This window comes from Schistocerca americana, chromosome 11 (genome assembly GCF_021461395.2).
Source record: "Schistocerca americana isolate TAMUIC-IGC-003095 chromosome 11, iqSchAmer2.1, whole genome shotgun sequence".
Lineage (NCBI taxonomy): Eukaryota > Metazoa > Arthropoda > Insecta > Orthoptera > Acrididae > Schistocerca > Schistocerca americana.
In genome coordinates this window covers 86,100,222-86,124,606 of record NC_060129.1, presented here as the reverse complement: position 1 = coordinate 86,124,606, position 24,385 = coordinate 86,100,222, and the positions used below count along the sequence as shown (strand labels likewise).

At 44.1% G+C, this 24,385-nt stretch overlaps 1 protein-coding gene across 2 annotated transcripts in view; it reads left to right on the top strand.

Annotated features, from left to right (window-relative positions):
* The first annotated feature begins 21,166 nt into the window (after positions 1 to 21,166).
* LOC124553790 (neurogenic locus notch homolog protein 2-like) overlaps positions 21,167 to 24,385 on the top strand; it is a 102,477-nt gene continuing 99,258 nt past the window's right edge. Inside the window, exon 1 of one of the 2 annotated variants that reach the window (XM_047127768.1) lies at positions 21,167 to 21,223. The gene's annotated coding sequence lies outside the window, so the exon portion shown is untranslated. Of the gene's footprint in view, positions 21,258 to 24,385 lie in introns of both variants that reach the window. The other variant, XM_047127769.1, reaches the window with a different exon arrangement.

The following is a 24,385-nucleotide window of genomic DNA, read 5'->3' as shown; positions in this document are numbered from 1 at the left end:
GTTGCCACACTGTCACTTGTACAATACCTGTGGTAGTACACACTAAAGGACAACGTAAATGCGTGCACTAGTTATGTGCATTCTGGGCAGTAACGAGGTAACTGACCATCACAGGTTGTGTTCAAAATGACCACCAGCAACGGCAGCACACGTTTCCTATCTGATATGGAGCTACTGCTGCACACATGCTAGCATTTCGTCCAATATCTCCGAGCAGGCTGCAGTTATGACTCGTTGCGTATCATCAAGTGTAGTCGGTATGTCCTTGCAGACAGCGTCATTCAGCTTTCCCCACAGAAAAGTCAACAGGCATCAAATCTGGAAAATGGGGCAGCTAACGTACTGGTCCTCGCCATCCAATCCAACGTTTTGGAAACAATTTGTGAAGACACGCCGTAATACTCCACGCACTATGTAGTGCACAGCGGTCATATTGGTAACACAGGTTCCTCCTTGTGCGCAGAGGAAAGCCTTGTAGTATCTGTGGGAGATGGTTTGTTAGGAGGCTGTGATAGTTGTGCGCATTCATTGTTCTATCTATGAAACTCATGCCTATGATTTGATGGTTTACTATCCCACAGCAAATGTTTTCACTCCATGGGCACTGATATTCCACCCAAGGAAGCCAATGGGGATTGTCAACATACCAATAGTGCACGTTTTCACCGTTTACCTGGCTTCACCACGAAAGAAGACACATGAAACATCTGGAGTACTAGTCGTAATGCTTATGTACAGAAGTTAACACGATTCTTATAATTGTTTCCATGGAGCACTTGACTGAGGTAGATGTAATGGGGATGGAATTTACGCTGATGGAGAATGTGTAGGGCACTTGCCTGACTCATGCCACTTCCACAATCGATTGCACAGGAGGTACTGTGTTGATCAACTGCAACAACAGCAAGAAAATTAATTTTCCCCCATCTGTCATCACTTGTTTCATTCTGTTGCGTTCCATAGTTGTTACACTATCATTTTCACACAACTGATTGAGAAGATGGCCGAGATTGGGCTCCTGCCGCATGCACTGCATTCTTCCTACACTCTCCATACACCATGAACTTGTCAGCTTTTTCTGCACCGATAAATCCCATTGTACACAAATGAGATACTGCTTAGACTGTCACTTAGTAACTCATAGCAGTGCACTCATGGAACACACAAGTACACTGTAAACCAACGTAACAACATCGATCTAACAACTATGCAGGTTGAATGGCACAAAGAAGTGTCAATGTGGAAACTTCTCACAATGTGATATCCCATAACTGGCTCGCACTAGACTTCTGCAGCAAACAGCACTGAAATTATAGTTTACCCCATTTTTAGTTTGTTACTGGCAGTAAGATTTGTTTCATTTGAAAAATTGCAGGTACAGAAAATACAGTTTCTATGTATTATTACAATCTGTGTATTGACGAACAGTACGAGACTCTGGCTTCCAATTCATTCTGTGAAAACTGCACGTCAATATCATATCCCATTTCCATAATATTTGCAGTGCAAGTATGAGATGGTTCACCCTGCAGTTGCCATACAGAGCACCACAACATATAAATCAAGAGAAGAAAATGGTTTCAAGCCCTTGACATGTAGGCCATTCAGTATTATAGGTGTGTTGTGGGAGTATTATCAGCTTGTTTTGTCATCACGTTTAATAGGGGCTACATGTCTGGGGAGGTTGAAATACATAGAGAAGGGAATGCTAGAGAAAGGGGCAGATGGGGATGGATGGGGATAACGAGGGATGGAAAGAGAGATGGAGCACCAAGAGATGAATAATGAGAGCTTTATAGCGTAAACTCACGAATCCAGTCACAGATGGTACTCCACAGGTATGTAATTTTATTAGAAGCTGGTTGTGAGGAACGGTGTCAAAAGCTATCTGTAGGTCTAGAATTATGGAATCAACTACAGGTCCTCTGTCGATAGCAGTAATTACTTTGTGTGGACAAAAAGCCAGTACGGTTCCATAAGAAAGATATTTCCTGAGTCAGTGTTGTCCATGTGCCGATTATTCAAGGTACTTTATAAAGTTGGATCAGCCTGTATATTCCAAAATCTTACTGACTATAATGTCTGTGATATGGGTGTACAGTTTAGAGGATCAGTTGTATGTCACTGTTCCCACAATTTCACTTGCAAACCTGTATGGCACATATATTGCATACATCTCTGCCTGCGCACTGTCTTCATCCATCTCCTCCTCACCCCTCTGTCTGTCTGTCCAGTCCTATGCCCTCATCATTTTCCATCTTACAACTACTCACCTACACTATCCATCTGGCTCCTGCAACCCCTCTCTCAGTTCATCTCATTCTCCCTCTACCTCTGATTATCTCCTCTATTTTCTCTCTCTACATCTCCTCCTCCTCCCTCTCACTCTGTCCATCTTCTCCACCCCCTCTCTCCATTTTCTCCTTTCCCTTTTCTCACTGTCCACATCCTCCTCCCCACTTTGTCCATAGCCTTTCCATCACTCCCTCTCCATCTCTTCCTGCCTCCAATCTGTTATTCCACCTAAATCTGCCCCCTCTATATATCTATTTCCTCTTGCACCCTCTCCCTTTGCATCTCCCATCCTTCCCTATCCACTTCCTCCTGGCCTCTTTCTCTTATCCATCTCCTCCTGCCACCGTTTCTCTTTCCATTATCTCCTACACCTCTCTACATTTCTGTCCTCCTCTTCTCCAAACCCATCTCTTCTTCACTGACCACTGTGGCCGAGAGGTTCTAGGCGATTCAGTCTGGAACCATGCAGCTGATACAGTCGCAGGTTCGAATCATGCCTTGGGCATTGGTATGTGTGATGTTCGTAGGTTAGTTAGGTTTAAGTAGTGCTAAGTCTACAGGACTGATAACCTCAGATATTAAGTCCCATAGTGCTTAGAGCCATTTTGAACCATCTCTTCTTCCCTACATTTTTTCCTCTCTTCCTGCCCATCTCTCCTACCCATCTCCTCCTATCCCCCACTCATCTACCCCAGCCGCCTCTCCTCATTCATCTTCTACTCCCGGCCACTCAGTGTTCACCTCCTCCCGCTCCCATTTCTCTTTATGTCTTCTCCTGCTCCTTCTCTCTCGGTCCATCGCCTCCTATCATCTCCCCCTGCCTCCACTTACCCAGTCCGTCATTTCCTGGTCCCTCCCTCAGTCCATCCCCTCCTCTATCCATTTAGAAATTCCCCAGCCATGGCCACCCACATATGTAGCCATTACTAAACATGTCGATAAAGCAGGCTGATAATATTCCCACAACAAACATATTGGGGATTGCAGCTTACACATCAGGGACTTGAAACCAATCAGTGCCCCTGATGTCATGCAAAGAAAATCGATAAACCAGGTCAGTTCTACTTGATCCCAACACACTGTTGTTCAGTACAGCCTACCCACTGTAAAACCATTTTGTACAGTCGATTAGTAGGCATCACAGCAAAGCAGATTCCTAAGACCAGCCACCTCTATATGAACACAACATGCCTATTATACGGAGCAGCTGATATGGCATGCGCTGTCAAAATACTATATGGTCCATATTCCCACTCCTGTCGACCTGGAAGGCTACAAGACAAGCAGTGATGAAGCTCACAGTCATGTAGTTTGTTTGTTTGTCATATTTCGGTGAAATGGGTCCAGGGGTTTAATGGGAGGTCATAGGCAAACACTACGAGAACAAAAGCATCCGCACACCCTCACAACAAAAGCATCCAGACACCCCATAAACATAAGTTTTTCATATTAGGTGCATTGTTTGCTACCTACTGCCAGGAACTCCATATGACCGACATCTGCAGTCATTCGTCACCGTGAGACAGCAGAATGGGGCGCTCTGCGAAACTCACAGACATCGAATGTGGCCAGGTCATTAGGTGTCACTTGTGTCATACGTCTGCACGCGAGATTTCCACAATCCTAAATATCGCTAGGTCCACTATTTCCAATGTGATACAGCACAAAAGCGTACAGGCCGATCTCGTCTGTTGACTGACAGAGAGCGCCTACAGTTGAAGAGGGTCGTAATGTGTTATAAACAGACATCTGCCCAGACCATCATACAGGAATTCCAAACTGCAATAGGATCCACGGCAAGTACTACGATTTAGGTGGGCGGTGAGAAAACTTTGCCGGCCGCGGTGGTCTCGCGGTTCTAGGCGCGCAGTCCGGAACCGCGCAATTGCTACGGTCGCAGGTTCGAATCCTGCCTCGGGCATGGATGTGTGTGATGTCCTTAGGTTAGTTAGGTTTAAGTAGTTCTAAGTTCTAGGGGACTGATGACCACAGCTGTTAAGTCCCATAGTGCTCAGAGCCATTTGAACCATATGAGAAAACTTTGGTCTCATGGTCGAGCGGCTGCTTATAAGCCAAGCATCACGCTCGCAAAACTGTACGAGGTTAAATTAAAGCACGATTTCTATTTATCTTGTTGTTACTGGTCTGTTGAATCTAATAAAACATGACTCAGACGTCTATCTGCAGTGGAACGTCCAGAGAAGGCAAAGTTGTTATACAAGTAAATTTGTTTACTTTTCATTAAGAATGTAGAAACGTTTATGTCATTGTTGGTTACCATTAATGAGTTGTTTCAGTCGTCCCCTAACCTTTACACGAGTTAGTTTTCTGTACTGTTCAATCAAAGAACACAATAAGAACAGTGTATTTAAGTAAAACCATATAGTAACTGTTGTAGTTTGTAGATTATTTCTGAAATAGGGATGCCTTTCAAATTTACGACGTATGAATACGCCGATATAGTGTTTATTTTTGGAAAATGTGATGGCAATGCTACGGCTGAAATTGACGAACATCGCGGACGTTATCCGTCTCGGAGGATTCCGAATGGACGAATCATTAGTGGAGTATTTCGAATGTTACGGGAGGTAGCTTCTCTACCTAGCGTTCATAATCAGTACGAGAGCTCGACACGTGAAGACGATGATGAGCATATTATGGATGCTGTTCAAGGTAGCCTGTGTACGGTACACGGCGTATCTCTCAACTATTAGGCATTTCACAGTGTAAGGTATGGTGTACACTGAAGTACAATAATGTGTGTCTCTACCATAAACAAATAGTGCATCATTTACACCTGGGAGATCCTGCCCTTCGCTTGGAGTTTTGAAACTGGTTAAAAACGAATCGACAGTTACACAAATACGTTTTATTTATTGATGAGGCACTGTTTACTCGAGATAGTATAAACAATCTTTTTAACGAGTACGTATGGTCTGAAGGAAACCCACAAGCAACAGTGCAGCGCAATTTCCAGCAGCGATTTAGCATAAATTTGTTGTCTGGTATAATCAACACTCACTTTATTGGACCATTCAATTTCCCAGGACGTCTAACTGGCATGTCGTACTTACAATTCCTTCAAGAAGAAATGCCCCACTTGCCCGAAGATATTCCGCTTGCTACGCGACTGCAAATGTATTTTCAATATGACGGCGCTCCTCCACATTTCATCAGCGCAGATACTGCACATTTAAATGAACATTTTCCCCAGAAATGGGTTGGTCGTGGTGCTACACGTCTGTGGCCACCCAGATTGCCCGATTTAACACCATTGGATTTTCGTTTATGGGGATGGATGAAAGGCATAGATTATGATGACAGTCAATAAACGTGAGGCACTACTTGGTTGCATTATGAATGCAATAGACGAAATTATGAACAAGTCTGTGAAACTGAAAGGAGCAACAAAATCTGTTCATACACGTGCAGCTAAATGCACTGAACTCGGTGGAGACGTTTCTGAACATTTATTGTGATTGTGATTGTATTGTGAAATTTTATGTACTTTGTACAAGTTTCTTAACAGTGAGCTTCGTTTTTTTTCGGTTTAACACGAATTCTCGTGTGCTGTGGTATAAATAAAAGCAGATTATGTGACACATTCATACAGTTCCAGTTAACGCTTTTACCACAAATTTTCCAAAATTAAATTCTCTACAACTTCTGTTGAAAACTTTCTGTAATTGTCTAGAATTTAAAAAAAAACTAATTGGGCGAAGCAGTTAACAAATTTAAAATTTTACGAAATTACGCCTTTGCTTCTCTGGATATTCTGGAAAACTGGGACATGTTTTACTATATTGATGAGACCAATAACAACGAAATAAATGGGAATCGTGCTTTACTTTAAACTCGTACAGTTTTGCGACGGCCTCATGTTAACGAAGTTGCTAAATTTCAGGCAAAATTTTTATTAGCCGTAACCAAACATTTCCATATCTTCGTGAATCCCTCTGTATATTAGGACTGTATTCCAGCAGATCTCTACTGCTTCAGTTGTCGAATCTGACAAGTTTGCATCAAAAGTAGCAGGCCCTCGGGAACCTATTTCTGTGGCACACAACATGTAACAATAATTAGTGTGGCCAGTGGCTCCATTACGTAGACTACGCCATAAGAATCAGTAGCTGCTGAAATGTGTAGATGACGTGAACCGATACCGGAATGCATATCAAGAGCTATTGCGCTAGAGGTGGTAGAAACATTTGAGAAAATTGTATTAAAACTCGGTACCACCTCTAGCTACTCTCGTTCTCATAGATACCGATTTTAAGGAGGGTAACATTGAGAACAGGAGACCGTCAAGTCGAGGAAAGTGATATGCACAGCACACCGCACAGTGCTGGAAGAAACACATAGAGACTTACCAGATGTGTGAGCTCAGCTCTGTGCCGCAGCAGCCAGTGTAGCGGGCTGTCGTGAAGACAGCCTTTTATCCATTTCTTGGCCACTGCTGGACTGGGTTGACACCTCCCACCTTCTCTGTCCCCAGCCTGCCCTCTGCTCCAGAACCTCTTCCCCTCTCACCCCCGCCCCCCCCCCCCCCCGCCTCCACCAGCCCCTCATCAAACTTTCTCGGGGTCCGACGTTGGAAGTATTCTTGCGCAGCGCCTCGCAGCACTGACATCAAGGGCACGTGATAATTATGGCAACCGCCCTGCTGCTCATTCTGACCTCGCAGCATCTTCCAGTACGACTCCATGGTAGCCAGGTGGGCGCTCACATCAGAGCCTGTTCCAGTCCATCGCCTGACAAGCACGCCATAAGGATGCAAATACCGTCAACACTGCATGTACCCCTGACAGTGGCCTCCATTCGGCTACGAAGGAAATACACGGATTTCGTATGGTATGCACCAAATGATGACTACATCTGTAGAGCTACTAGTCGGGGGTGAGCTGCGATCACACGCTGTTCCAGGAACTCGCAGACTCGCATTTCTATGCGACTAAGATCGATAGATTTAGTGGGGCTATTGAGATGTGATCAGGTTCCTGAGCGTTTGTCAAGAGGGACACGTATCCATTCATTGCAGTGAATGTGGCTGTTGTAATCTATCGAAATGGGAGTGTCTACAGCAAGCTCATCAGGAAGTGCAGAAGTGAGTGGTAAGGTGGTAGAACAGTAAGCAGGTCACATGGGCTTCTGGAGTGGAATGTTGGCCTCATTTGTGGACACAAAAATTTATTCTCACGACGTTAATTAAAACAGAGCACTGTTAACAACACAATGCTTAATTAGCATTTGCAATTGGGATGATCTACACTGGTTATTCAATTGAATAAAAGCAATGAGAATAATTCAAAACATAATTTTAAAGAGAAACAGCCTCATGGCCACAACTTTAAATTAATAAAAAATTACTTTACACAAATGTAACCGTATCATAACTACAGTTCTGAGCTCACTAATCACTTGTGAATATGAAAAATTACAATTTGTAAAAGCTATTTGCTTTCAAAACAAATACTCAAATAGCAAGGTCTCATAAACACGTGAATTAACTATTATGGAAAACATTCGCCAATATGATGTTACAATAGCCTGAAAGATTTATACAGCAATCAGCACCCTCTCGACGTTTGGCGTTCACATCGGCCGCACGTCTGAATTCCGTGCTCGAGAGTTAAAGTGACACCAGCAGGCAGGAGGGCCTGCGCAAATCAATAACGGCTTCTAGATCACACAAACCCAGTATTAATACACAGTTCACTAAATTCATAAAACCAACAGCCAAGTACTGGCTAGCGCCAAACGCTGGACGAGATGTTAAACGTTATAGTGTGCCAATCCCAGTTACTGTTGAAGTAATAGTTCATTACACAGTCTCCAATGTCGTCAAATTTCACTTGATAAATTTTTAAACCACAACTAGTTCAAGGTGATAATGATCAGACAATCCGCAGACATCGTTAAAAAGCAAAGCGCCATTTGAAGATGCAAAGTTGTTACTATCACAGTTGCCAACGACAATGAAGTTGGCAATTGCAATTTAAATTGGCGGCTCGAGTTTTATACAGAGAATAAGCTTTCACTCATAAAATTGACGACTTAATGTATTAACAATAATAGTAATAAAAGAATCCCCGAATATCGGCCACACTTGTAAAGCAACAGAATCAGTGCACAGTGCAGTTAGACGGACTTGCAATACCAAGTATCCCACATCCAAGTGGTTGAAGGAATGACTAGCGAAAATCAAAGAGGCTACACGGAGCAATGACATCCAAAAGTTCTACAACAAGTGGCTCACCATTTACAGTCAGTCCAGGAGATCGCCGTTAGTTTGCTCGCCAGGGTAAGCTCCGGCGCTCTGCTCAGGATTCCAGACAGACCCGGCTCTTTCAACAGAGCCCGTGTCGGCCGGTGACTGCTTCCGCCAGACCCAGGCGCCGGAGTGTCAGCAGCGCGCGTCCCCGCAGTACACGGAGCGCCGGCCGGCTGCCCGCGGCGCCCCGCGCGCTGCCTCCTTCCCCCTGTCACTGCCGCCTCTTCTCGCGAGCCGCGGCCGTCGTAATTAGAGGGCACTGGCCAACCTGGACGCCGCAAAGAGCGTAGCTTCGACAGTAAAACTATCCAGCCAAGACCAGTCACGGCTCAGTAATGGCAACACCTGGACACCGAGAATGTACGAAAGTACATACGGTGGTCCATGTTCACGGTAACCTGAATGAGCGGGCCTGAGTAACGGTACACGAAACACCGCGAAAGCTGACTGAGCCGCTTCGAGCTTAACTGCAGCCTCCACACGTACCGGGCAGAATGCCTCGTTGCTTCTTCGGTGCACTCAGGGCCTCGCGTCACTTGACGAGAGAGCAGACCTGTGATACGTCGGGCCAAACTGCACACCTCCAGCCCGCTAATGCCCAGCAACTGTGCTGTCTGGCACAGCTGAAGACCTGCAGTGTCATGTGCTGCTGGCTACCAACGCTAAATGTCCATTGTATACGGCTTTCTTAGCAAAGTTCACTCGCAAACTTGTTGAAATGGCCAGACACACAGTGACAGCAGCAATTAATAATAGGTTTGATGCCTGCTGTCGTTAACGAGGTGTGACACTCGTCTTGCTTCTTACGATCACTGTCCCCACGTCGCATTACATGGAGGTGAACGTTAAGACACGTTGGGCAGTCCGCTTTGGTATACACTCAAATCAGCCACCTTTATTCAAGTTGTAGTCCTACCTCATTATACAACTTCCCTTGATTGTTTCTGATGAGGTCGTCAGTCTTTTAATTTCTGTATAACTACAGCAATCTATATCCATTTCAACGTACCTACTTTATTCAAGCCTCTGTCTCCTTCCACAACTATTACCCCCATTGTCCACGTATCTTTCCACATTGTAATCGACAATTCATTATTGTATCAAGACGTCTCCTATCAACCAGCTTCTTCCTTTACTCAAATTGCGTCATAAATTTCCTTTCCCTCAATTCAGTTAAGTACTTCGTCACCTAATCAAATGAAAGTATATGGTTCCAGAGATCTCTTCAAGTCTGAAACATCAGATATATGTAGACTGGAGAGATGAATGAAAATTCATACCAAGGCCAGGATCTGAACCTGTCTGGCCTGCACACTAGTCAGATGTGCTGGTTAGTACGCCACCCTGCTACAGTAGGTTTGCAGAACAGTGTGCACTACCCTTGCATGCCTCAATGTTCAATTAAAATTCCCATTCCTACCAAACGGCCTCAGGTGTGAATATGGATTTGGTTTGGGGAGGGAGGTGCTCTAGGATAGTCTGTGGAGTTGTGCAAAGCCATTGTGCCAGCGTGGCGTAGTAGTTACTGCTTCTCGGTAGTGCGCAGGATTCTCATTTCAAATCCCTGCCTTGGTACAAATTTTTGTCTGTCTCTTCTATCTTCTTTATTTGTTATTCAGTCCATCATACCTTCAACATTTTTTAAAGTAGAACCATGCTGTAAAAGCTTATATTCACTTCTTGTCTGATCTGCTAATCATCCACGATTTACTGCCAAACAAATACCTACATGTCATACTCCCTAACACTTAAACTGATATTACACCTTAACTAACACCTCTTCTTCAGTATAGCTTTCCTTGCTATTGTCACTCTACACTCTATATCCTCTGCACTACAGTCTTCATCAGTTATTTTGCTGTCCAAACAGTAAAAGTCATCTACTACTTTTAGTGTATCATTTCCTAATCGAATTAGCTTGGCACTGCCTCATGTAATTCTGCCACACTAAATTGTCGTTCATTACTAATCTCGATGTTCATCTTATAATATATGATCAAGTCGCTATCCATTTATTCAAAGTGCTCTTCCAAGTCCTTCGCAAGCCTTATAACATTAGGATGTCGTAACCATACTTAAATGTTTTTATTTTTTTACCCTGATCTTTAATTATCTTCCAAAATATCTCCTGATTTTACTTCAAAGCTTGCTCCACGTGCAGACTCAATACAAGCGGCGATTGTTTACAGTCCTGTCTCTCTCCATTCTCGACACTTATAACCACCTTCTTGTTTCTGTACTTAATGTGAATAACCTTTCACTACGTACAGTATCTGATCAAAACTATCCAGACACCCGGTTCATAATGACTTACAAGTTCGCGGCGCCCTCCATCGGTAATGCTGGAATTCCTTTTGGTGTTGGCCCCCCCTTTGCCTTGATGACAGCTTACACTTTCGCGGGCACACCTTCAATTAGGTGCTAGAAGGTTTCTTGGGGAACCGCAGCTCATCCTTCACAGAGTGCTGCACCGAGGAGAGGGGTCGATGTCGATCGCTGAGGCCTCGTACGAAGTCAGCGTTCCAAAACATCTCGACGGTGTTCTATAGGATTCAGGACAGGCCTATGTGCAAGCCAGTTCATCCCGGTTCTTGTCGTGTAACCAGTCCGCCACAGGCCGTCAATTATGAACGGGTACTCGATCTTGTTCAAGGATGCAATCACCATCCCGAATTGGTCTTCAACAGTGGGAAGCAAGACGGTGCTTAACACATAAATTTAGTCCTGTGCCGTGATATTGCCACGCAAAACAACTAGGGGTGCAAGCCCCCTCCAAGAAAAACACCACCACACCGTAACACCACCGCACTACACACGCTGGCAGATGTCGTTCACTGGGCATTCGCCATTCCCACACCCTGCCATCGGATCTTCACATTGTGTACGGTGATTCGTCAATCCACACAGCGTTTTCCCAATATTCATTGTTACGCTCCTTAAACCTAGCGAGGCGTTGTCATTTACCGGCGTGATGTGTGTCTTATGAGCAGCTGCTCGACCATGAAATCCAAGTTTTCTCACCTCCCGGCTAACTGTCATAGTACTTGAAGTGAATCCTGATGCAGTTTGGAATCCCTGTGTGATGGTCTGGATAGATGTCTGCCTATTACACATTACGACCCTCTTAAACTGTCATCAGTCTTTGTAGCTCAACATACGAGGTCGGCCTTTTGTGCTCTACGAGTCCCTTCACGTTTCCACTTCAGTATAACATGGGAAACAGTGGACCTAGGGATGTTTAGGTGTGTGGAAATCTCGAGTACAGACGTGTGACACAAGTGACACGCTATCACCTGACCACATTCGAAGTTCGTAAGTTCCGCGGAGCTCCCCAGTCTGCTCTCTCACGATGTCTAATGACTATTGAGGTCGAAGGTATGGAGTACCTGGCAGTAGGTGACAGCACAATGCACCTAATATGAAAAACGCACGTTTTTGGGGACGTCCGGATATGTTCGATCACAGAGTGTATATTCCATCTCAGTGTCTTTGAGAACTCGAAGAGGTATTTCAATGAACATTGTCAAAAAATGTCCGCAAATCTACAAACGCTATAACAAAATGTTTGCCTTTCTCTTCTAGAGGAAGTTGCAGGGTACGTGCAGCCTGGTGTATGCCTGCATTTCCTTGGAGCATATGCTTATCTCCCCTGACATGGTTTTTTGTCACTTATTCCATTCTTCCATAAATAATTCGTCTGAACATATGGCGACTGTACCTCACTAAATTTGTGGGTCTGTAGAATTTTCACTTGTCAGCACCTGCATTATGTGGAATAGGAACTCTCACAGTCTTCCAGTAGTCTGAGGATATTTCGCCTGGACCTGTCAACACTGATATTGACTGTTAATGACTGGAAACACGTTGACTGGTAGGACGAGTCACGTTTGATATTGTATCTAGCGTCTAGACGCCGCGTCATGAATCCATGGGCCCTACATGTCAGCAGAGGTATGTTCACTGTTCTATAATGGTGTGTGGCGTGTGCTGTTGGAGTGATATGGGACTCCTGATACGTATAGATACGACTGTGGCAGGTGACACGTATGTAAGCATCTTGTATGATCACCTGCATTCATTTCTGTCCATTGTGCATTCCGACGCACTTGGGCATTTCTAGCAGGACAATGCGGCACCACCACACGTTCAGAATTGCTACAGAGTGGCTGCAGGAACACTCTTCTGAGTTTAAACACTTCCGCTGGCCACAAAACTCCCCAGACATGGACATTACTGAGCATATGAGGGATGCCTTGCAGTGTGCTGTTCAGAAAACTTTCCACCCGTTCGTACCCTTACGGATCTATGGACAGCTCTGCAGGATTCACGGGGTCAGTTCCCTCTAGCACTACTTCAGACAATAGTGGAGTCCATGACACGTCGAGTTGTGGCACTTCTGCGTGTTCGCTGGGGCCCTCTACGAAAATAGGCAGGAGTACCAGTATCTTCAGCTCCTTCAGTATATATGATGCAATTAAGACTTTTTGTAATTTTGCAATAAATGCTTTAGATATCGTAATGTCAATAGCTCATCTTCCCAAAACCCATATATATTTGCAATTAACATGAGAAAAATAAATATAATATATCATATTTGAGTAAAATAAATTATCTGAAATGAATGGACTTCATAGAATGAGAGAGATGAAATTTAACAACGTGAAATCATGCCTGTGCAATGAACACATCATCAGACATTAAGATAGAATAATTTTTGAAGGTTTTGTGGAACTCGTATCGTCGTGGAATGACAGTCGGTTATTTAGTTGTGGTTTCGCAGCTAGCTTGAAACCACTGGCCAGCTGCACTGATGAGTGACTGTCCACCAGGAAAACACTCAGGCGCTCCCTTGACGCGTCGCGGGTCAACAGCGTAGGGGTCGCCAGTGATAGCGCGGGGCTCGCCTTCACCAGAGCGTGCCGTTTTGCAACGAGATAGCACGAAGTAAAGGAGAGTTCATTTCTTGTTGCCGTTCTAATGAAAATTCGAAGGGCAAAAACCAAAAGAACAGCTTTAAAACAAGAACACATGGAGCAACGAAGTAAATTAAAAAAGCACAAGTCATGACATTTTCCAAGAAGGAAATTAGAAGCAATCATTGCTGACGTCAAGCAGCTGTTGAGTTATGGAACACGTTACAGGCTCGCGTATCACGTACTCTCCTTGAGTGTCACAGCGCTGTAGACATCGGCGGCCAGCTTGACTCCTCCTAGTTTACTGACTTCAGGAAGTCACTTGGGGCAGTGCCGGCTCTCCGTTTGCTGAGGAAACAAGACGTCGCCGGTCAGGGGACCAGGCTCAAGTCTTCCCTGCGGCCAGAATTCAGCACGCTGCTCTTAAAGGAACTACATCGTCAGGTGGAAAGGTGAATCCAGCCGCACCTGAAGGACGTGTCAAAGGACTGATACTGTTAACATTACATACAGGGTGTTTTCGTAAGGCCGAACAAAAATTCAACAGGACATAGAGATTGCTCCACTGAACAATTTGAGGTACGGAACATGAGGTCTTAGAAGCCGGCTTAACGAGATGTGGGAGTATACTCGTCCACCGCTCTGTCTAGCGTTACTGTTTTCCAGCTTATTTACAACTAACATGTGTAGAAGTTCACTGTTGGCCCTCTGAATTTTACTGTTGGCACGACACACGCTGGCAAAAGACGTTCACTTCGCATTCGACATACCACACCCTGCCATCGGATTGCCAAACTGTGTACTGTGATTCGTCACTCCACACAGCGTTTTTCCATTGTTCAATCGTCGAGTGTTTACGCTCCTTACAGGAAGCGAGGCGTCGTTTGGTATTTACCGGCGTGATGTGTGGCTTATGAGCAGCCGCTCGACCACGAAATGCAAGTTTCACTCATCACTCACATACCTGTCGTAGTACATTCAGTCGATCTTGATGCAGTTTGGAATTCCTGTGTGATGGTCTGGATAAATGTCTGCCTATTACACATTACGACCCTCTTCAACTGTTGGCGCTCTCTTTCAGTCAACAGACGAGGTCGACCTGTACGCTCTTGTGCTGTACGTCTCCCTCCTCGTTTCCACTTCACTATCAAATCCGCAACAGTGGACCTAGGGATGTATAGGTATGGGGAAATCTAACGTACAGACGTATGACACAAGTGACACCCCAATCACCTGACCACATTCGTAGTCTGTGAGTTCTGCAGAGCGCCCCATTCTGCTCTCTCACGATGGTTAATGACTACTGTGGTCGCTGGTATGGAGGACCTGGTAGTACGTTGCAGCACAATGCACCTAATACCAAAAACGTACTTTTGACAACATTGTGAATTTTTTTTCTCTTCCTTTTCCTACACTCGAATACCAGTCCTCTACCAAAATTAAATTTTGCTCTCCGTTAACTTATGAATAATTTCTTTTATTTCATATTAAATTGTTTCATTTTATGTATCATTTGCGAAGTTCTGGATATTTTTGAACACATTCTAAGTTGGTATCTGAAAGAATCATAAGTTGTTTTCGCATGTATGCATAATCTAAGTGATATCTCTACCAGGGAATTCCCTCGCGTCTAGAAATAAAAGCAGAGGACGGTGCTATACGAGCTGAGCCGAATAAACCAGAATGGGTGAATGCTATTTGCAGTTTGTTTATGTGGTTGATTGGAAGTGCGAATTATCAGCGTTATTTTATTAGTTAAATCCATAAATTCAGACTATCAGAGTGGAAATAACTGGTAAGACGGATTACATATTAAATTTCTGCGCTTATCCAATAAAAGGAAATTTTGAGAGAAAATTTTTGCCAGATCGCTACATTACCAGTTGTACACTCCCCTGTTAGCAGTCGCATTAAGTTCTGCTCTCGGTAGAGAGCGGAAAACGAGTCGTACGAATACGTAATGACGCCTGAACTGGGAACAAACGCACGATAATTGAACCTGTGGTGCTGGCAGCGTTACTGAAATTAACCAGAGAATAAGCTTTCACAATGGAAGGAATACTTACAGAATTTTTGATGAAAAGATTCTTGTTAGAACCAGAAAGGAGAGGAAACGGCGACACCACACAAATTATGTGGAAGAATATGACGACTGCAAATTTATATAATAGATTTGGTAGTACTATTTTTCGATCTCATGAACGAAACGTGATACTATTTCTTAATATAAAACTTTCTGCTTGTAGTAGGCCTAATAGGCATTTGCTATTGATACTTCGTGAATTATGCTGTCATGTTACTTACGTAAGCGAGGTAAATAAAAATGATCATTTGTGCGAAAACAGTCTCACTTATTTGGTGTGTGTTACAATTGCAGCAATATTAGGAAGGGCAGTTCATTTTATCTAGCAGACAGTGGAAAAATAGACATAATCAAGTCGAAAAACCACACAAGTCTTGAGTACTACGCGTATTAACAGCTTTTACAGTATTAGAACACGACATCTTGATTTTACATATAGCAGACCGTTTGACAGACTTTTATGAGGTAATAGATTCTTTCACAGGAAGGAAGGCACGCCATGGAAATCTGTAGCAAGATTAGAGACAAAAAAATTCTGGGACCTAAGGATTAAAGAGATGTGTATTGTTTTGATGGTCTCTTGTTTTCACTGGTTTTTTTTTTCTTCCTTAGGATGAGGCAGGATGTGAAACCGAATGACTAGGAGCAGGAAAGACACTACAGGACAATTTAAACTCCACTGCCCTGAATATACGTTTCATGGCTTCCACTGCAAAATATACACGATCGAATTCCACAGAGCAAAATACAGTGATGTGTGATAGAAGAATGCTGTATGAAGAAGCGTGGCACTCCAGTTCAGTTTGGCATACTTAAGACCGAATAACTTGTCTTACAAATCCTCGAACATATATATTTTATGCATCAAACCCTCGAGAAAGATGCGCAGTACAAAATGAACATATGTTTGAATAATCTAATCTTTTTAAATTTCTACGTCATATCACAAACACTCGAGGTGGTGGGGGTAGGATGGGTTCCACTACGTTCCTGCCTCGCTCGCCATGTAGCAACTCTGGGAACTGAAGCAGCCTCTCCAGTGAACCGCGCTTTGTCGGTGTGACGTAGGGAGCCGCCGACTTAGCGAAGGCGAGGCGCCGCATATCGCTTGTGAACCTGTGCCCTCGACCGCCAGCAGTCGCTATCAAGGTTTATTTTTTCTTTTCTGAGATGTAATTACTCACCAGCTGAGCAATAGACAAACTGCGAAGAAGGGCGCTGCACATGAGGAAAAAGACGTAAAGTCACTCTCAGTCTGCACATTTTATGATATGTTTAATATACAGTTCACGTCAAATTATATCGTCGTTTTCATTACACAGGGTGTATGAAAAAGAATCATCCGATTTGGAACGTCTACATTTTTGGAACTAACAAAGATATAGGAGGTTGGTTCATTAAGTAATGCCCCACATTTTTTCCTCAGAACGTATATATTGTTAAGACTCAGAATTTTGTGACAATATACATCAACATGTCTTGTTCATGTCCTATTTTTCTACGTAGTCTCCATCACGATCTTTGGCTGTACCCCAATGTTGTGGAAGAGCATGTACTCCCCGCTGGTAAAAGCTCTTGTCCTGCGGGCGTAGCCATGTTTTCACTGCATAACTGGACCTTTCGTCATCATCAGTGTCCCCCGTAGATAATCTTCAAGCGGCGCAAAGAGATGCAAGTGTGTGTGTGTGTGGGAGGGGGGGGCGGTCTGGACGGCAGGATGGATGCCGCAATGATGCACAACCCAGTTTGGCGATGTGTTCCCGGGTACTCATACTTATGTGCGGGCATGCATTATCGTGTTGGATCAAGATTTCTGCTGGTTTCTTGTCCGATCGGACATGTCAAAAACGGTTCTTGAGTTTATTCAGAGTCTTCGCGTATGCCAATGAATTGATGGTTGACTTGTTGAGTCCCATGGAACCACGTCTACCGGAATGACGCCATCACAATCCCAGGATACTGCCGTCATGACTTTTCCGGCAGAGGGGGTTGTAATGAATTTCTTCTTTTGTGGTGAATGAGGATGATGCCACTCCATCGACGGCCTTTTAGTTTCCGGCACAAAGTGGCGCACCCAGCGTTCGTCACCGGTAACGATCCGTGACAGAAGGGTCCCTCTGTGAGTCTCAAAACTCCAGATGAAATGGCTTTTCTTTGAAAGTTGTCGTCCGCTGTGAGCATTCGTGCAACCAGTCGTGAGCACCTCTTTGCATATCCGAGAGTCTCGATCATTGCAGACGCATTTCCACTGCTGACCGACAACTGTAGAGCTAATTATCGATTTGTGTTGCGCCAGTCGGCACGAATAATGGCTTCCGCTCGACTCAGAATGTCTGGAGCAGTGGCTGTGACAGGACATACCGAGCGTGGCTGATCACGGGGTTCTGTTTCTGGATTTCCTGAGGCTGTAACTTTCTTCTCGCATCGACCAACTGTACTCCTATCAACTGCAACATCGCCATTCACGGCTCGTTTTTCTGCACACAAGAATTCAATAACAGCACGCTGCTTGTAACGTGAGTCGTATGTAGATGCCATTTTGACGCTGTACTACGGATCTGACATCTGCCAGAACGGTTCGAAACTTCACCGGGCACAAAACAAACATAAAATGTGAAGCATCACCAGGGACATTTGTCTTTGTACATTAACGGACTTTTCAAAATAATGTGGGGCATTACTTACTTAATGACCCTAGTACAATGAATTATCTTTTATCATTCAAAAAATCAAATCGCTCTGAGCACTATGGGACTTAACATCTGAGGTCGTCAGTCCCCTAGAACTTAGAACTACTTAAACCTAACTAACCTAAGGACATCACACACATCCATGCCCGAGGCAGGATTCGAACCTGCGACCGTAGCGCTTTTATCATTAACGGGAAACTCAAAAACGTTTTTTCATACCTTTTCGTAGTTGTTCAATATGCTTCCCTTGACATGAATGGCAAATGTCAATCCGGTATTCAAACTGTTCTCACTGCAGCGAGCATGTCTTGAGTTACAGCCTCCACAGCTGCTGTTATGCGATGTCTCAGTTCACTCATTGTTGTCGGTAATGGAGGCAAATAAACAGAGTCTTTTATAAACCCCCATAAGAAGTAATCACATACAGTCAGGACCGTAGACCTGGAGGCCAGTAATGTAAGGGTGAATCATTTGGTCCATTGCGATCGATCCATCGTTCAGTAATCCTTTGATTTAAAAATTCCCGCACTTCCAATTCCAAGTGTGGCGGTGCCCCATCCTGTTGGTAAATGAAGTCGTTCGAATCAGTCTCCAACTGCGGGCTAGGAACGCTCACAAGCATATGGAGATATGTGCTTCCTGTAACAGAGTTCTCGGCAAAGAAAAATGGACCGTACACCTTCTCATGTGAAACTGCACAACACACATTAAATTTTGGAGAATCCCTCTCATGCTGTACAACTTCATGTGGTTGTTCCATACCCCATACTCTCGCAGCATTAAGGTCCACCTTTCCATTGAGTGGAATGTTGTCTCCTCAGTTAACACTAAGGGTGGAAGAGAACTTTCACCCTCCATCTTGCTGACAACGAAATTACAGAACTCCACACGTTGCTGCCTGTCACCTTTACGAAGAGCTTGCATTAGCGGAATTTTGTACGGTTTCGTGTACAAACGTCGGCGCAACACACGCCAGACAGACATCGGAAACATGTTGACCTGTCGAGCTGCACGTCGAACGGATTTCTGCGGACTCCTTGTGAAACTATGGCGGATGCGTCCGTCGTCTGTGTCACACACTCGGGCACGGCCCGGCGATTTGCCTTTACACAAACAACCTGTTCCTCGCAATTGTTCGTGCCATCGTCTAATGCTCTGCGCTGTTGGATCATCCACACCATACCCAGTACGAATGTCACGCTGAACAGCTATTACCGTCCCGCACTGCACAAAACGTAGAACACAAAACGCTCTCTGTTGTCTTTACCAGTACTGAAGTGGGCGTACATGACTGCTACCTCGCGGGAACCATGTAAAACTTGAGTGTTTTCTCTTTCCATCGGTACATTATTCACGCACATATTTCAAGTAACAGAATAGGTGCATTTTTATCGGGTCATCGTATTTTACACTTAGTTGATTGGAATCGAAATAAGGTCGGAAAACTAGGAAAGTACTGCTGCTAGCGCAAAACGAAGCGTATGAGGAAGAGGAAGCTGGAATTGCAGATTGATCGGAAAGAATTTTACATTATTGTTAACTTCCTTGAATTTCTAGTTTGCGAGAATTTATTTTTCAAACGCGTTTATCTCGAAATGACTTTTTCTGCATTTGCGTGCAGTTTAGCTCAAAAAGTACAGAACCGATCATTATGAAATTTGATAGTATGATTATTTATAAAATTACGAAATATTTGAACCACCGTGTGAGATGATATCATGGTTTTAAGGGTATTTTTCTTTGAATAATTAGAGAAAAACAATCCTGAAAATCGAAGTAAATTGTTCCAACGCCTGCAGACATTTTAATATTCATTATTTTCATCTGCAATGAGCTTCATATTCTTAGAAAATAAGCTATTAACGTAAAATCAAAACTTTTTGATTTCAGATGAAAATCGGAATGGCTGCACTGCACGCAATTGGAGAACTATACTCACAACCTTCAGCGGACATCACAGCCTAACTTTGTTAATTTTGGTTGAAATTATTGAAAAAATTTCACAAAAAGTGTTCGAAATATGAATTAAGTGGTATAAAAATTGCTTATAATTCTGATTAAATCTTCCCACCCCAAAAGAATCTCGAAAATTCGGTGTCAAACAGCTTCCTCGTGTGGTTTCCCCCTCAATCACAAAATTATCGACAGTTTTGTACACTTTCAGGAGCGAACCCCTTCTCGTCCAACAGGAAGGATATAGAAAAGGCCAAGGACCGTTAGGAAGAGCGAGTGAAAATAAGCAGTCAAGATCTTCTCAATTTCGTAGCTCTACAAATCTAGTCATGAATTGTAGGACGCATCGCTGGAACGAGACCACTGTCATGGCTGGACGCAGTGCTGACAGCAAGTGCGAGGCGCCTCCAGAGGGCGAGTAATGGTCTGTCCGGGGTGCGTATGTCGGAGAAGCAGAGGGAAAGGCGACTGAAATGAACGCCTCGTGGTGGGCAAGTACGTCGCTGCCGGGGAATGCAGTGGGCTGAGGCTGGGAATGAACAGCGTCTGATGTGGCCCACGTGGCTTTCTGCTAGTCAGAGGCTCCAGCCACTCTGTTCCGCGATCGCTCATCTCAGTCTCTGCTGTTTCGGTGTTCGTGCGATGATTGAAAGGAGGGACCGCATTTAGCGGTGAAACATTTTAGAAATACCGAATGCATCACTTTGCATTACGATGCCAGTATGGCCACTGGATGACACAATACGCGACTTGAATTCACTTACTGGGTTTGCGTAAGAGCAAGATTTCTTAGTGCTTCGACTAAGATGAGACGGGAAAAATACTTCGAATGTCAGACCTATGCAAGGGTTATCGTTGGCGGTGCGGAGGGGGGAGGGGGAAGGAGTGGGGGGAGGGAGGGGGTCTCGCAGAAAACTGCGGACGGAGTGGGTGGGAGGCGGCAGCCCAGTCCAGGACAAGAGGCGAGTCTCGCTGCCGACCACCACTGCACTGGCTGCCGAGGCGCCCGACGTGTCTGGTGAGTCTCCACGTACTCCTTCCATCAACGTACGGTAGGTATATACTGTGCGTGTAACTTCCCTCAATCTCCTGTTCTCAGTGTTGTCCACACTTAAAAGCGGCGGGTATGAAAACGGGGAAAAAGTAAAGTGAGACCGAGCTGTTTTTCTCTTTTCCCTACTATTTTCCTCTGCCTGTAGCGTGACACCTCTTATTATGAACTCCTGCATTGTCTCCTGTCAGCTATGATCTTTGGTAAATACTGATTCTTACAGCACAATGGAAATAATGGTGCTACTAGCAGTAGTTATTATTGTCCCGAGTTGCATGGTTTTGAAAGTGGTTTCAGAACGAATGTTGCTTTTGATGTATACTTGACGGATCTAAATGACAACTGAAGCAGGTGAGGCATCCGCAATGAAGTGGGACAAGCATGTAACGGCAGTTATGGGGAAGGTGGATAGTCGTCTTCGGTTCATTGGTAGAATTTTGGGAAGATGTGGTTCATCTGTAAACGAGACCGCTTATAAAACACCAATACGACCTATTCTTGAGTACTGTTCGAGCGTTTGGGATCCCTGTCAGGTCGGATTAAGGGAGGACATAGAAGCAATTCAGACACGGGTTGCTATATTTGTTACTGGTGGGTTTGATCATCACGCGAGTGTTACGGAAATGCTTCAGGAACACGAGTAGGAGTCTCTAGAGGGAAGGAAGCGTTCTTTTCGTGAATCGCTACTGGGGAAATTTAGAGAACCAGCATTTGAGGCTGACTGCAGTACAATTATACTGCCGCCAACTTACATTTCGCGGAAAGACCACAAAGATAAGATGAGAGAGATTAGGGCTCGTACAGAGGCATATAGGCAGTCATTTTTCCCTCGTTCTGTTTGGGAGTGAATCAGGGAGAGAAGATGCTAGTTGTGGTACGAGGTACCCTCCACCACGCACCGTATGGGGAATTGCGGAGTATGTATGTAGAAGTATATGTAGAGGCTTTCACTCCGCACCAGAGTGTGCCTAAGATGAAACTTCCTGCCAGAGCACTTTCCCGCGAAAGGCAAAGTTCCCGAGTTCGAGTCTTGGTCCGACACATAGTTTTGATCTGCCAGGACGTTTTAGGCGACAGTTGCTGGAACACTTCTACAGAGCAGTAATGTACGTAACATCTGTTTGCCAGCAGGAAGAAATTCAGATGCTCTGGGTTCATATATGTTTTCACTAAACTAAGTAACAACATGGAGGAAAGCTGCATGTTCAGTTTATGTGCAGGCTGATTCCAGAAGTTTACTCAACAACGTTGTGCACAACTGTAGCTGTTCGAAACGACGACTATTTGGAACGCCTGCAGCCTTACGTGTGCAAGTACGTGACGTACACGGTGCCACATATCCCAGTCACTAGATCGAATGGGGAGACCAATTTGCATGTCTCCTGCGCTCCCCTCATCGGACGCCTCTTAACGTTTTTTATCTCTTCTCATATCAACAATATCATCTACATGACACGGTGTCTGTAAAAGTTCAGTTTCGTTAACACATGTTGCCGTAAAATTTACAGTCCGTCACTCAAGTTGGATGGCGTCACTTTATTTGATGTCACACTTTTGAGAACGTGTGTTTTGGTCCTGACATTAAATAATTTGTGCAATACTTAATCAGTTTATTACTTCCCATTCGCTCAGCCACCAAGTCGCTACACACTCAAGTTTTATATCAAAGTCTGCACCATTGCTGTAGTTCAAAGTCTCACTCTATTTCTCAGACGAAATAACTCTTTTACTTCGTACACATTCTCTCTTACTGTAACGTATAGCCGTGTTCTGTAATAACTATTGGTTCCTTCTCGTACTTCCCTTGTCTCCACACTTCTTCTTGATAATCTTATATCGTTTCCGTCGATACACAGGTGAAATTTGAGTTCTTGGACCTTTTCTCTTTCCTTCTGTCATCTTACCTCTCTGTCAATAATTTCGAAACGAACAGTGGTCTCTCCACACATTTTTGTATTTTAATGCGACAGTGCTGCTGTGTTACTTTGGTGGCTATTTTACCTCTTCCTTAGTCCCTGGGTGCTCAAACTACTTCCACTGCCTGCGTGCTATAGTTCTTTTCCCTCCGACTATTACTAAACTCTTCTGAGTAAAATCATTACTTTCCCTACTAATAAAACAAGACTCTCCTTCGGCCCACCTTTACATAACCACACACCTGGTTCAGCTAACTAGCTTTCGTCTTTAAAAAATTTGAACATTTTAAAATTCTCATATAGGACTAAAGTATTCTCTTTGACGCACGAAGCAATAGGAATTTTATACACACTGCGTTTAATTTAGTTTAAGATCTGAAATGCATACATCTGTTGGCAGCAGGTAATTATTGCTTGTCTGAAACCTCACTTTAAAGTCGCTGGAAGGCGACATAGTTTTATGAGGATTAACAACAAGAGTGTGCCTTATACCGATGTCTTTATGGGACCTCGCACGCCATTTTCCCCCATTCCGAGGTCAGTTTCATTCCGGCGGCACCCTACGATTTCTGTTATGTAGGTCAGACTCCACCAATGGAGAAAGGATGCCATTTAATACTATATCTAATTGATTTCTCTGTAGAACTTTGTGGCCCTCACAGTCAAAGACTTTGTCAACTTCACAAAACATACAGCGAGATCTTTAATTTTGCTTACCTCGGCAATCGTCCAGTTTCTGAGATTCAGTAGTGTTTTCTCTATACAGAAATTTTTGCGAAAGGCAAACTGAGCGGCTGTTAAGAAGTTGTGGTCAGTCACACAAAACAGTATTGTATCCGAGCCACACTCTCATAGAGTTTTGAAAAGAATTGAAGGACTCTAATAGGTCTGTAACTAATTTCGATTATCTGCATTTTTCAAAATGGTTCTAATGGCTCTGGGGACTTAACATCTGAGGTCATCAGTCCCCTATAACTTAGAACTACTTATACCTAACTAACCTAAGGACATCACACACATCCATGCCCGACGCAGGACCGTAGCGGTCACGGGGTTCCAGACTGAAGCGTCTAGAACCGCACGGCCACACAGGCCGGCATCTGCATTTTTGCAGATCTCTGTTTCCACACTTCAGTGAAGTCTGTCAGGAAGTATGGCCCCAGTCATTAAATGATTAGATACGGACTTAATAACTCAGGACCAGATTAAAATA